The sequence below is a fragment of the Desmodus rotundus genome, chromosome 12 (genome assembly GCF_022682495.2).
Source record: "Desmodus rotundus isolate HL8 chromosome 12, HLdesRot8A.1, whole genome shotgun sequence".
Taxonomy (NCBI): Eukaryota; Metazoa; Chordata; class Mammalia; order Chiroptera; family Phyllostomidae; genus Desmodus; species Desmodus rotundus.
Genome location: NC_071398.1, coordinates 36772081 through 36784595, shown reverse-complemented (window position 1 = coordinate 36784595; position 12515 = coordinate 36772081). Strand labels below are relative to the sequence as shown.

At 37.5% G+C, this 12515-nt stretch overlaps 1 pseudogene; it reads right to left on the bottom strand.

Annotated features, from left to right (window-relative positions):
* Window positions 1-3766: 3766 nt before the first annotated feature.
* On the bottom strand, window positions 3767-12189 carry LOC112320039 (prostaglandin E synthase 3-like; annotated as a pseudogene).
* Between the last annotated feature and the right edge of the window lie 326 nt (window positions 12190-12515).

The window sequence follows — 12515 nt, the reverse complement described above, 5'->3', positions numbered from 1 at the left end:
GAAAGTAAAAATGAAAAAAAAAGATACATGAACAAAATGGAAATATCAATAAAGAGAAAACCTAAGGAGAAATGCTGAAAAGTACAATAACTGAAATACAAAATTCAGTAGAGGGATTCAAATACAGGTTTGAGCAGGCACAAGAATCAGCAAACTTGAAGATAAGACAATGGACATTATCAAGTCAGAAGAACAGAAATAAAAAAGACTGAAGAAAAGTGAAAACCTAAGTGTCACTAATAAGGAGACCAACATATGCATTGTGTGAGTCTTAGAAGTAGAAGAGAGAGAGAGAAGAACTTTCAAAAAAAGAAAGAGAGAAATAACAAAGAAGAAAGAGAATATGTGAAGAAATAATGACTATAACCTTCCTATTTTTTAAATTCTCACTCAAGGATTTGTTTGATTTTTAGAGAAAGAGGAAGGGGGCAGGGAGTGTGAGAGAGAAAGAAACATCGATGTGAAGGAGAAACTTTGATTGGTTGCCTCCTGTGTATGCCCCCACCAGTGAGTGAACCCACAACATAGGTATGTACCCTGACCAGGAATCAAACCTGCAACCTTTTGGTGTACAGGATGACACTCCAACCAAGTAAGCCACCTAGCCAGGGCTAAAAACTTCCTAAATTTGACAAATGACATGAATATAAACATCCAAGAAGTTCAACAAATTTCAAGTAGGATGAACTCAAAGAGACTGAAACTAAGACACATTATAATCAAACTTTCAAAAGACAAAGAAAGAATCTTAAAAGCAACAAGAGAGAAGCAAATCATCACAAGGGATCCTCAATAACAGTCTTATCAGTAGCTCTAGCCAGGTAGCTCAGTTGGTTGGAGCATTGTCCCAATGTGCCAGGGTTGTGAGTTTGATGCCCAGTTGGGGCATTCAAGAAGCAACCAATGAAGTACATGGATAAATGGAGCAACAAGTTGATGTTTCCTTCTCTCTCCCTTCTCTCTATAAAATTTATAAATTTTTTTAAAGAATATTTTCAGTAGATTTATCCTCAGAAGGTTTGGAGACAAAAAGGCAGTAGGATGATATATCCAAAGTGCTAAAAGGAAAAAAAATGATCAATCCAGAATCCTATATCCAGAAAAAAACTGTCCTTCAGAAGCGAGGGAGAAGTTAAGACATTCTCAGATAAACAGAAGCTGAGGGGGTTAATTACTACTATATGTGCTCCATTAAAAATGCTCAAAGGAGTCCTGAAAGTACATGACAGTAACTCAAAGCCATATAAATAAATAAAGAACACAATAAATTTAAGTACATAGGCAATTACAAGAGCTAGTATTACTGTAAAAGTTGTAAGTACACTTTTTGTTTTCTATATGTTTTAAGAGACTAATATTTAAATAAACAATTATTAGTGAAAATCTAGTATTATTGTAACTTTGATTTATAACTTCAAATCTTGTTTCCTATATAATTTAAGAGACTAATACATTTAAAGAGTTAGTAGTGTATGTTTTGGTGCACACAATGTATAAAGATGTAATTCAGTGACAGAATTATAAAGCAGAGTTTTTTGTATGTTATTGAAGTTAAGATGGTATAAATTCAAATTAAGAGTGTTATAACTTTAGGATGTTAAATGTAACCCCAATGGCAAGCACAAAGGAAATAGCTATGGAATATATACAAAAGGAAATGGGGAAAAAGTTAAACATTTCAATACAAAAAATACAAAAGAAGACAGTAATGGAGGAAATGAGGGACAAACATTACAAAGCATATGGAAAACAAATAGCAAAATGACAGAAGTACTGGTAAGTCTAACCTTATAAGTAATTATTTTAAATGTAAATAGATTAAATTCTTATCAAAAGACAGAGATTGGCAGAATGGACAAAAATATGATATAGCCCTGACCAGTGTAGCTCAGCTGGTTGGGCATTGTTCCACAAAGCAAAAGGTCACCAGTTCAATTCCTGGTCAAGGCACATGCCTGGATTGCAGACTTGGTGCCTGGTCAGGGCTTGTAGAGAGGCAACCAATTGATGTTTCTCTCTCACATTGATGTGTCTTTCCCTCTCTTTCTTCCTCCCCTCCACTCTTTCTAAAAATAAATAAATAAAATATTTTAAAAACCATGACCAACTTTTTTTTTTTTATTTACAAGACATTCTTTTTAAATTCAAAGACACAAATAGATTGAAAGTGAGATGCTGGACAAAGAGATTACATGCAAATAGTAACTAAAAGAAAGCTGAAGGTGACTACTAATATTCAACAAAATGGACAATCAAAAAAGGTAACAAGAGGTAAAAAGTATGTTGTATATCAATATATTTTGATACAGCAAGAAATATAACAACCGTAAACATTTATTGACAGCCCATCAAAATATATGAAGCAAAACCTGACAGAACATAAAGGAGAAATAAATTTTTTCTACAATAATAGTTGGAGACTTCATTACCCCACTCGCAATAATGGATAAAAAAAAAGCAGAAAATAAGGAAGTAGAGGACTTGACACAATATACTACCTTGATCTAACAGACATGTACAAAATACTCTACCCAATAGCAGCATATACATTCTTTTCGATTGCACATGGGGTATTTTCCAGGTCAGACTTTATGTTAGGTCACAGAGTAAGTCTCAGTAGATTTTATTTCTTACAGGTGGATGACACATTTAGTTTTATTTTAATCAAATCACAACACTTTCTTTACAGCTGATGCAAAGTGTACCTACAATTACTATTGTAGATCTACTTTTAAAAGGTTTCCTATGACACTACAGCAAGCTTATTTTTTTCAAACAGAGAGATATTCACAAATTCTTCCTCCAAGAAAAATAATTCTATTCCAGTAAATGGTAATTACATGAAATCACAGCAAACCAGACCCTTAAAAGGAGAGCCAAGAAGTCTTTCAACAGTTTGTTAGTAAGAATGTAGGCATTAAAAAAAATCCCCACTGCCATGAACATAAATTGAGGTTTCAGCCCTGGTATAAGCTGAATCAAAAAAAAAAAAGAAAGAAAGAAAGAAAGAAAGAAAGAAAGAAAGAAAGAAAGAAAACATCAGTAATATATTAACTTTTTCCCATTTATTTGCCATACTGACAGTACAAATGCAAATATGGTATAAATGTACAGACTCTCAAGCAACAACATACAGCCTTTCTTTATTCTCCATGCTAAGAGATGTAAAAATTGAAGGGTCAATGAATACCAATTGTACAGGCTTCAAAAACCACCTAAGTGTAGGGTATTCACTGGTTTTTAGCTAAGATACATCTGGAACACCGACAAGTGATCACTTATGTATATAATTGAAGTACATTTTTTGAAAAATAAAACTTTAGTGGGACAATCCCAAAGAATATGACAGAAGAACAACAGGTTACTAATTTAAGGTATCAGCTAATCTGTTTCAGCCAGTTTAAGTCCATGTTCCAAAATCTAAAAGTTAGTTATCTTTCTGTAATCAAGAATTTCCTATCATGTCAGTGTCTATGTTATGAAATAAAGAAGACTCAAGTAAAATGTTTACTTAACACAACTGCTGTACAATTGCCTACAGCGTTATGGAAGTCTGGGAAATGTTCACGCATAAGGCTATTGCCTTAGCTGACTTAAAACCATTCCATACAATGAAGACTTTAAGAAAACAAACAGGTTGAAAGTGGATAAAAGGAGGCAAATGCAGCAGTTGCTTTTAGATCTATCAACTCAGAAATTCTCTTAATTATGAAATCTTGCAGAGAAGTTATTTGTCTTTCTCAAACTCTGATGAGGACAACATTCCTTATTCCAGGTCTGGCATTTTTTTCATCACTGTCCTGTCAATCATCATCTGCTCTATCTATTGTACTTCTGGCAAATCTACATCCTCATCACTACCTATGTTGTTCAACATCTCAGAGAAATAATCAGAATTAGGCATGTCTTCATCTGAATCATCTTTCCAGTCTTTTCATTTATTGAAGCCCTCACTGCAGCAATTAATCTTTGCCCTTTCATTGGTTAACTTTGGCCATGACTGGCCAGATTAACATAAAATTCACTTGTCCATTCTTTTATGCTTGGAATAATTTGGAGCAGTACAGTGAAAAAGACAAATTTCATTTAAATGTTTAAAATTATCATTTCCTGGGGAAGAAGATGGCAGCAAGGTAGGTGGGAGCAGAGCCCAGTTCTCCCTGTGCCCAGCTGGAACACCTAGCTGATCTTCTGAGGAACAGAATGAACAGCCAACGGAATCCCAGCTTATATGAAGTTTGGAGGCCAAAAATTGTAGAGGACATTGAAAAACAGATGGTGAGGAGCTTGTGCTGAGATAGTAAGGTCCCTGGGATCTGCACAGGGTGCTAGGCCATTGTGGCCCCCAGCCCGGTGCCTGCTGCAGCATATGGGGAGGAGAGTTAGATCATCAGCTCCCTCCTCTACAAAAGCAGGGAGGGCAGCCCAGCACCAGGAAGGACCTGGATGCTGGAAGTCGCTGGGGGGAATAGAGATGAAGTGGGAGACACAGAGGTGGTATACATCCACTGGGACTGTGGACGCTGGCAGAGAAACTGAGGTGCCAGGTGACACCTGGAGAAGGGAGGAATTGGGCCGTGTTGGACCTGATTTGGATAGTCTCCAGACTGGTTGGAAAGTGGGGCTGTGTGAAAAGCCGTGCACTTGTTAAGAATGGCGAGCAGCTGCTTTGTAAGGAACTCTCGAGAAGTGGCTGGCTCACCCGAGGGTGATTCGAGCTGTGTGTGCTGCGTGGAGAGACTGAGTGGCTGAGTGGAACAGAGTGCCTTAGACTGACTCATGCTGGGTGCCCAGAGACTGAGTGATGGACTGGAGCCTGGCAGCTCATGGAGGACGGGAGCCGGAGGCTGGGAAACTGTGAACATTGTGGCTCAGACCTGGTCCCCATCTTCTCAAAACCATAGGAAAAGAGAAGCCCAGTCCCCCTCTTCCTGTGGCACCCAGGAAGATGAGCAGAACTCGCTGAACAGGTTTAAAGTCAGCAGGAGGCTTATTTATGGTCCACTCCTCTCTCTTTTTTCCCCTTTATTTTCTTCCCCCAAGTGAGACAATAAGACTTGGAGTTATGAAGGGTCCAGAGATAGATCAGAAAGGGGAGCACAAGGCTGACCCCCAAAATTGAGAAACTGAGACAAATGTCACTTTGTTATCCCATAGAGCTGGCATTTTATTGTTTATGTGTATTATTATTATTTTTTCATTATTTTTACCAGTTTTATTTTATTAGTATTTTAAAAATTTCTCTTCCTTATGTTTAGTTTTCCTCATTTTATTTCTCTGTTTAATTCCATTGATTGACTGGTTTTCCTTATTCTCTCTTTATGGTATTTTAATTTTCCTTCTTTCACTTCACTTGTGTACCAATAACACACTACTCTTGATTGGGTAGTTTCTATTCTGGTTATCCAAATCATACATTTCTCTTCATATTATTGCTGTTCCAGTACTATTGTAAATAACTGTTGTTCCATACAATTGTACATACTACACAGCAACACTCCCTGATCTTAGCCCACTTCAATTTAATCCTGAGCATTATTATTGTTGTGGTTAACTCTATCCTCTTTCACACTATGCCTATTTTCTATCCTTTACTCTCACTATGTCTCACCATCTAACATTGCAAAAGTGCTCTGTTTGCTGGATTCAGCTCACAATCCTCCTCCTCTTTAACAACAGTCTTATCACTCTTTCACCTTTTATAAAAAGTGGCAAGTTGGGTGAAATATCACAGTTAACACTATACTTATCCAAAGAATCACCTATCTCTTCTCTACTTCCTGGTACTTTAAATCCCATAAAATACTCTCCTGCTGTCTTAATCCATTTTGCCTACCCCCTGCCACTGATCACATACTAGAATAGGTGGGAGCTGTGAGCATCAGTATACCTGCTGGAGGAGAGAAACCATCAACAAAGGAACCACCAAAAGGTAAAAAGCCAAGTACAACAAGAGAGCCCACACAAACAGAAGAAAGGGCAAACCCAGAGCATCTGGACAGGAGATCAAAGAGACCACACCACTGAACCCCATAGAATTCCTACCATAGAAGTTCACCCTACAAAGACAGCTAGCAAAGCGAAGCATCAGGAAGCACAGAAACAAACAAAAAGAATCACCTGAAATGGGGAGACAAAAAAAGAACATGCAATCAAAAGGAATGGAAGACTCTCCACTAAAAGAGGTAAACAAAGTGGTGGTAACTAAACTATCAAATATAGAATTCAAAATAATTGTTATAAAGATGCTCAAGGAACACACAGACAACTACAAGGAACTGAGTGAGAACTACAACAGTATGAAAAAGGAAAGAGAAACTATAAACAAAAACCAGGAAGAAATGAACAACAAAATCTTGGAAATAAAAAACACACTAGAAGGAATTACAAGCAGGCTGGATGAAGCAGAGGATTGAATCAACGAACTGGAGGACAAGGTAGAAAAAACACCCAGCATGAGTAAGAAAAGGAAAAGAGGCTCAGAAAGAACAAACAGGTGGTAAGGGAGCTGCAAGACAACATGAAAAATAATAATATCTGTATAACAGGGATACCAGAAGGAGAAGAAGAAGAGCAAGGGATAGAAAACCTGTTTGAAAAAGTAATGATGGAAAACTTTCCTAAGTTGATGAGAAAAAAAGTCACACAAATCCAGGAAACAGAGTCCCAATCAAGAGGAACCCAAAGAGGCCCACTTCAAGACACATCATAATTAAAATGTCAAAATTCCAAGACAAAGAGAGAATCTTAAAGGCAGTAAGGGAGAAACAGGAAGTAACATATGAGGGATCCCTGATAAGACTAGCAGCTGACTTCTCAACAGAAACACTACAAGCCAGAAGGGAATGGTAAGAAATATTCCAAGTAATGAAAACCAAAGGCCTGCAATGGAGATTACTCTATCCAGCAAGGATCGCAATTAAAATGGAAGGCCAAATAAGGAGTTTCCCAGACAAAAGAAGACTAAAGAATACACCTCCTCCAAACCAGCACTGCAAGAGGTGCTAAGTGGTGTGCTTAAAGAATAAGAAGAAAAAGAGTGTGAGAGAGAGAAACACAGGAATGAAAAAAATGGCAATGAATAAGTACCTATCAATAATACATTAAATGTAAATAGATTAAATGCCCTAATCAAAACACTGAATAGCTGAATGGATAAGAAATCATGACCCACACATATGCTGCCTACAAGAGACCCACCTGAGGACAGAAGACCTACACAGACTGAAAGTGCAGGGCTAGAAACAAATTTTCCAAGCAAACAGACAGGAAAAAAAAAAGCCAAGGTAAAAATACTCATGTCAGACAAAAGAGACTTCAAAAAAAGGGCCATAAGGCCATAAAGAGAGTCCCAGAAGGTCACTTCATAATACTCAAAGGAAGAATCCATCAAGAAGACATAAACATTGTAAATATATATGCACCCAAATATAAGAGCACCAAAATACATAAAGAAAATCTTGGAGGATTTCAAGAAAGATATTGACAGCAACACAATTATTGTAGGGGATTTTAACACCCCACTGTCAAAAATGGATAGATCTTCCAAACAAAATTTCAACAAAGATATTGTGGAACTGAACGATGCCCTAGATCAAATGGACTTCACTGAATATATAGAGCCTTTCATCCCAAAGAAGCAAAATACACATTCTTTTCAAATGCACATGGAATGTTTTCAAAGATAGACCACATGATACATCACAAAACAAGCCTCAACAAATTCAAGAAAACTGAAATCATATCAAGCGTTTTCTCTGACTACAAGGGACTGAAATTAGAAACCAACCTCAAGGTAAAAACCCCAAAACACTCAAATTCGTAGAGAACAAATAGCATGCTATTAAACAATGATTGGGTCAAGAATGAGGTCAAGGAAGAAATCAAAAAGTTTCTGGAAACAAATGAAAATGAACTCATAACAATCCAAAACTTATGGGACACAACAAAGACAGTCCTGAGGGGGAAGTTCATAGTGATACAGACCTACCTAAAAAAGATAGCAACATTTCAAATAAACAACCTAATCCTACACCTACAAGAACTCAAGGAAGAACAACAAAGACAGCCCAGAGCAAGTAGAAGGAAGGAAATAACCAAGATCAGAGCAGAATTAAATGACATAGACACTAAAAGAACAATTCTAAAGATCAATGAATCCAGGAGCTGATTCTTTGAAAAGATAAACAAAATTGATAAGCCTTTAAGCAGACTCATCAAGAAAAAACGAGAGAGGACCCAAATAAGCACAATCCGAAATAAAAGAGGAGAGATTATAACTGATACCACAGAAATACAAAGGATTGTAAGAAATTACTATGGACAACTATATGCCAAGAAATTTGAAAACCTAGGTGAAATGGACAAATTTCTTGAAAAATATAATCTTTCAAAACTCACTGAAGAAGAAGAAAGCCTGAACAGACCAATAACAGCTGATGATTGAAGCAGTAATCAAAAAACTCCTGACACACAAAAGCCCTGGGCCAGACGGTTTCACAGGAGAATTCTACAGAGCATTTAAGAAAGAGCTAACCCCCATCCTCCACAGATTATTCCAAAAAAATCCAAGAAGATGAAAGACTCCCAAACTCTTTTTATGAAGCCAGCATCATGCTAATCCCAAAACCAGATAAAGACATAACAAAGAAAGAAAACTTCAGGCCAATATTGCTGATGAACACAGATGCTAAAATCCTCAAGAAAATATTGGCAAACCACATTCAGCAATACATTAAAAAGATCATGCACCATGACCAAGTGGGATTCATCCAAGGGATGCAAGGATGGTACAGTATTCACAAATCAATAAATGTAATACATCACATAAACAAAAGCGAAGACAAAAATCACATGATCATATCAACAGATGCAGAAAAAGCATTTGATAAAGTACACCACCCATCTCTGATAAAACACTCAGCAAAGTGGGAACAGAGGGAGCATTCCTCAACATAATAGAGGCCATATACAGGAGACCTACAGCCAACATCATACTCTATGTGCAAAAACTAAAAATTTCCCCACTAAGATCAGAAACAAGACAAGGTTGTCTACTTTCACTACTTCTATTCATCATAGTATTGCAAGTCCTAACCACAGCAATCAGACAAGAAAAGGAAATAAAAGGCATCCAAATTGGAAAAGAGGAATTGTTTGCAGATGTCATGATAGTGTACACAGAAAATCCTATAGACGCCACCAGAAAACTGCTCAACCTAATAAATGAATTTGGCAAAACAGCGGGATACAAAGTCAATATTCAGAAATCAAAGGCATTTTTGTACACCAACAATGAAACATCAGAAACAGAAATCAGGAAAAAATCCCATTTTATATAGCAACAAGAAAAATAAAGTACCTAGGAATAAACCTAACCAAGGATGCAAAAGACCTGTACTCAGAAAACTAGACAACACTGAAGAAAGAAATTAAGGAAGACACAAACAAATGGAAGCATGTACCATGCTCATGGATTGGAAGAATTAACATCATCAAAATGGCCATACTACCCAAAGAAATTTGTAGCTTCAATGCAATACCTATTAATGTACCAATGGCATATTTTATAGATACAGAACAAACACTTCAAAAATTTATATGGAACCATAAAATTGCTGAATAGCTGCAGCAATTTTGAGAAAGAAGAACAAAGCAGGAGGGATCACAATACCTGATATCAAACTGTATTACAAGGCCACTGTAATCAAAACAGCCTGGTACTGGCATAAGAACAGACACATGGAGCAATGGAACAGAATAGAGAGCCCAGAAATAAGCCCAAATCTCTGCAGTTAATTAGTATTTGACAAAGGGGGCAGCCGCATAAAATGGAGCAAAAATAGCCTCTTCATCAAATGGTGTTGGGAGATCTGGACAGCTACATGCAAAAAAACAAAACTCGACCACCAACTTATGCCATACACAAAAATAAATTCAAGATGGATAAAAGACTTAAATATAAGTCGTGACACCATAAAAGTCCGTTAGGAGAACATTGCTGCAGGAAGATCTCAGATATTCCATGCAGCAATATTTTCACTAATATGTCCCCTACAGCAAGGGACATAAAGGAAAGAATAAACAAATGGGATCTCATCAAAATAAAAAGCTTCTGCATGGGTAAAGGAAACAGCATTAAAATGAAAAGAGAACTAATCATACGGGAAAATGTATTTGCCAATAATACCTCAGACAAGAGTTTGAGCTCCAAAATATATAAAGAACTCAAATGACTCCACTCTAAGAAGACAAGAAACCCAATAAAAAATGGGCAAAAGACTTGAACAGACACATCTCCAAGGAGGACATACAGAGGGCCCAGGGATGCTCAGTATCACTAGCTATCAGAGAGATGCAAATTAAAACCACAATGAGTTACCACTTCACACCAGTCAGAATGGCCATCATAAACAAAGCAATAAACAACAGGTGTTGAAGAGGTTATGGAGAAAAGGGAACCCTAGTGCACTGTTGTGGGATTGCTGACTGGTGCAACCACTATGGAAAACAGCATGGGATTTCCTCAGAAAACTAAAAATGGAACTGCCTTTTCACCCAGCAATTCCACTGCTAGGATTATATCCTAAGAACCCTGAAACACCAATCCAAAAGAACCTATGCACCGCAATGTTCATAGCAGCACAATTTACAATAGCCAAGTGCTGGAAGCAACCTAAGTACCCATCAGTAAATGAATGGATCAAAAAACTATGGTACATCTACATGATGGAATACGATGCAGCAGAAAGAAAGAAGGAGCTCCTACCCTTTGCAACAGCATGGATGGAACTGGAGAGCATTATGCTAAGTGAAATAAGCCAGGTGGTGAGGGACAAATACCATATGAGCTCACTCTTAACAGGAACCTAATCAACAAAACAAACAAGCAAGCCAAATATAACCAGTCATTGAAGTTAAGAACAATCTGACAGTAACCAGAAGGGAGAGGGGAGGGGATAATGGGGGGAAAGTGTGAAGGGTTTACAGGAACAACTATAAAGGATACATGGACAATAACAAGGGGGGGGATGGAAACAGGGGAGGGAGGTGGGGAAATTTGGGGTGGTAGGGAAGGGTGGGAGGAAAAGGCAGAAAACTCTACTTGAACAACAATAAAATCAAAAGTATTTAAAAAATTATCATCTCCTCCAAGACAACTGAATGTGTTTAGATTTTCAAAATTTACATTAGCATCTTTACCATCTTCAATACAAAATTCAATGAAGACAGTCCCTTTGATCATACCACTTTGCAGAAGCAGAGTGAATTGTGAATGGGGCAGGGGGACTGATGAATGGGTTGGTGGGCCTCTCCAGTGGCAGTTGCTGGGCAGTGGAGACCTCTCTGGGGACAACTCCAGCATTCTCTGCTCAGTGATCCTCTTCTCACTTCCCTCAGATGACAGAGGTGGCAGTGACTTGACCTGGGTCTCCAGAATGCACCATGTGAAGAGCACAGCTCCTCCGCCTGGGGAGAAAAATCAAGTCTCAGTAGATTTTAAATGATAGATGTCATACAAAGTATCTTCTTTCATCACAATGGGATGAACATGCAAATCAAGAACAGAAGGAAAACTGGAAATTTACAAAAGTGGGAATTTAAACAACATAATTTTAAACAACCAATGGGTCAAAAAGAAATCATGAGAAAATACTGAGAGATGAATAATAATAAAAACTTAGGGGATACAGTGATGGTGCTAAGGGGAAAATTTACATCCATAAATGCTTATGCTGAAAAACAAGGATACCAAGTTAACAACCCAACTTTATGACTTAAACTAGAAAAAAGAAGAACAAGCTAAACCCAAAGATAGGACAAGGAAGAAAATAGTAAAGAGTTGATCAGAGGTAAATGAAATAGAGACTACAAATGACACAGAAAAAAATTCATGAAATAAAAAGCTGGTTCATTGAAAGAGCAACATAATTGACACAACTTTAGCTACTGATATAAGGACTAGAAAAAAGAAGACTCGAATTTCTAAAATCAAAAATGAAAATGGGGACTTTCTACTAATTCTACAGTAATAAAAAGGATTATAAGAAAGTAGTGTGAACAATTATATCCTCAAAAATGGATAACCTAGATGAAATGGAGAAATTCCTAGACACTCAAACCTACCAAGACTAAATCATAAGAAAGAAAATCTGGACTTCCAGTCAAGATGGAGGCATAGGTAGACATGTTTTGCTTCCTCACACAACCAAAAGAAGGACAACAACAAATTAAAAAAACCCACAAAAACATACAACAGAACTGCCAGAAAATTGAACTGTATGGAAGTCTGACAACCAAGAAGTTAAAGAAGAAACACTCATCCACAGCAGTAGGAGGGGCAGAGACTGGCAGCTGGGATGCAGAAGATGCACTGCAAGGTGACGGGTGGATGGGCAAGGTGGTGGCTGGTAGAGCAGGTGGTCCCACATCGAATGTGGATAAGCCAGGAGGAACAAATGTGGAGTGAGACAGACTGTGCAACCCAGGATTCCGGCATGGGAAACCAAAGCCTC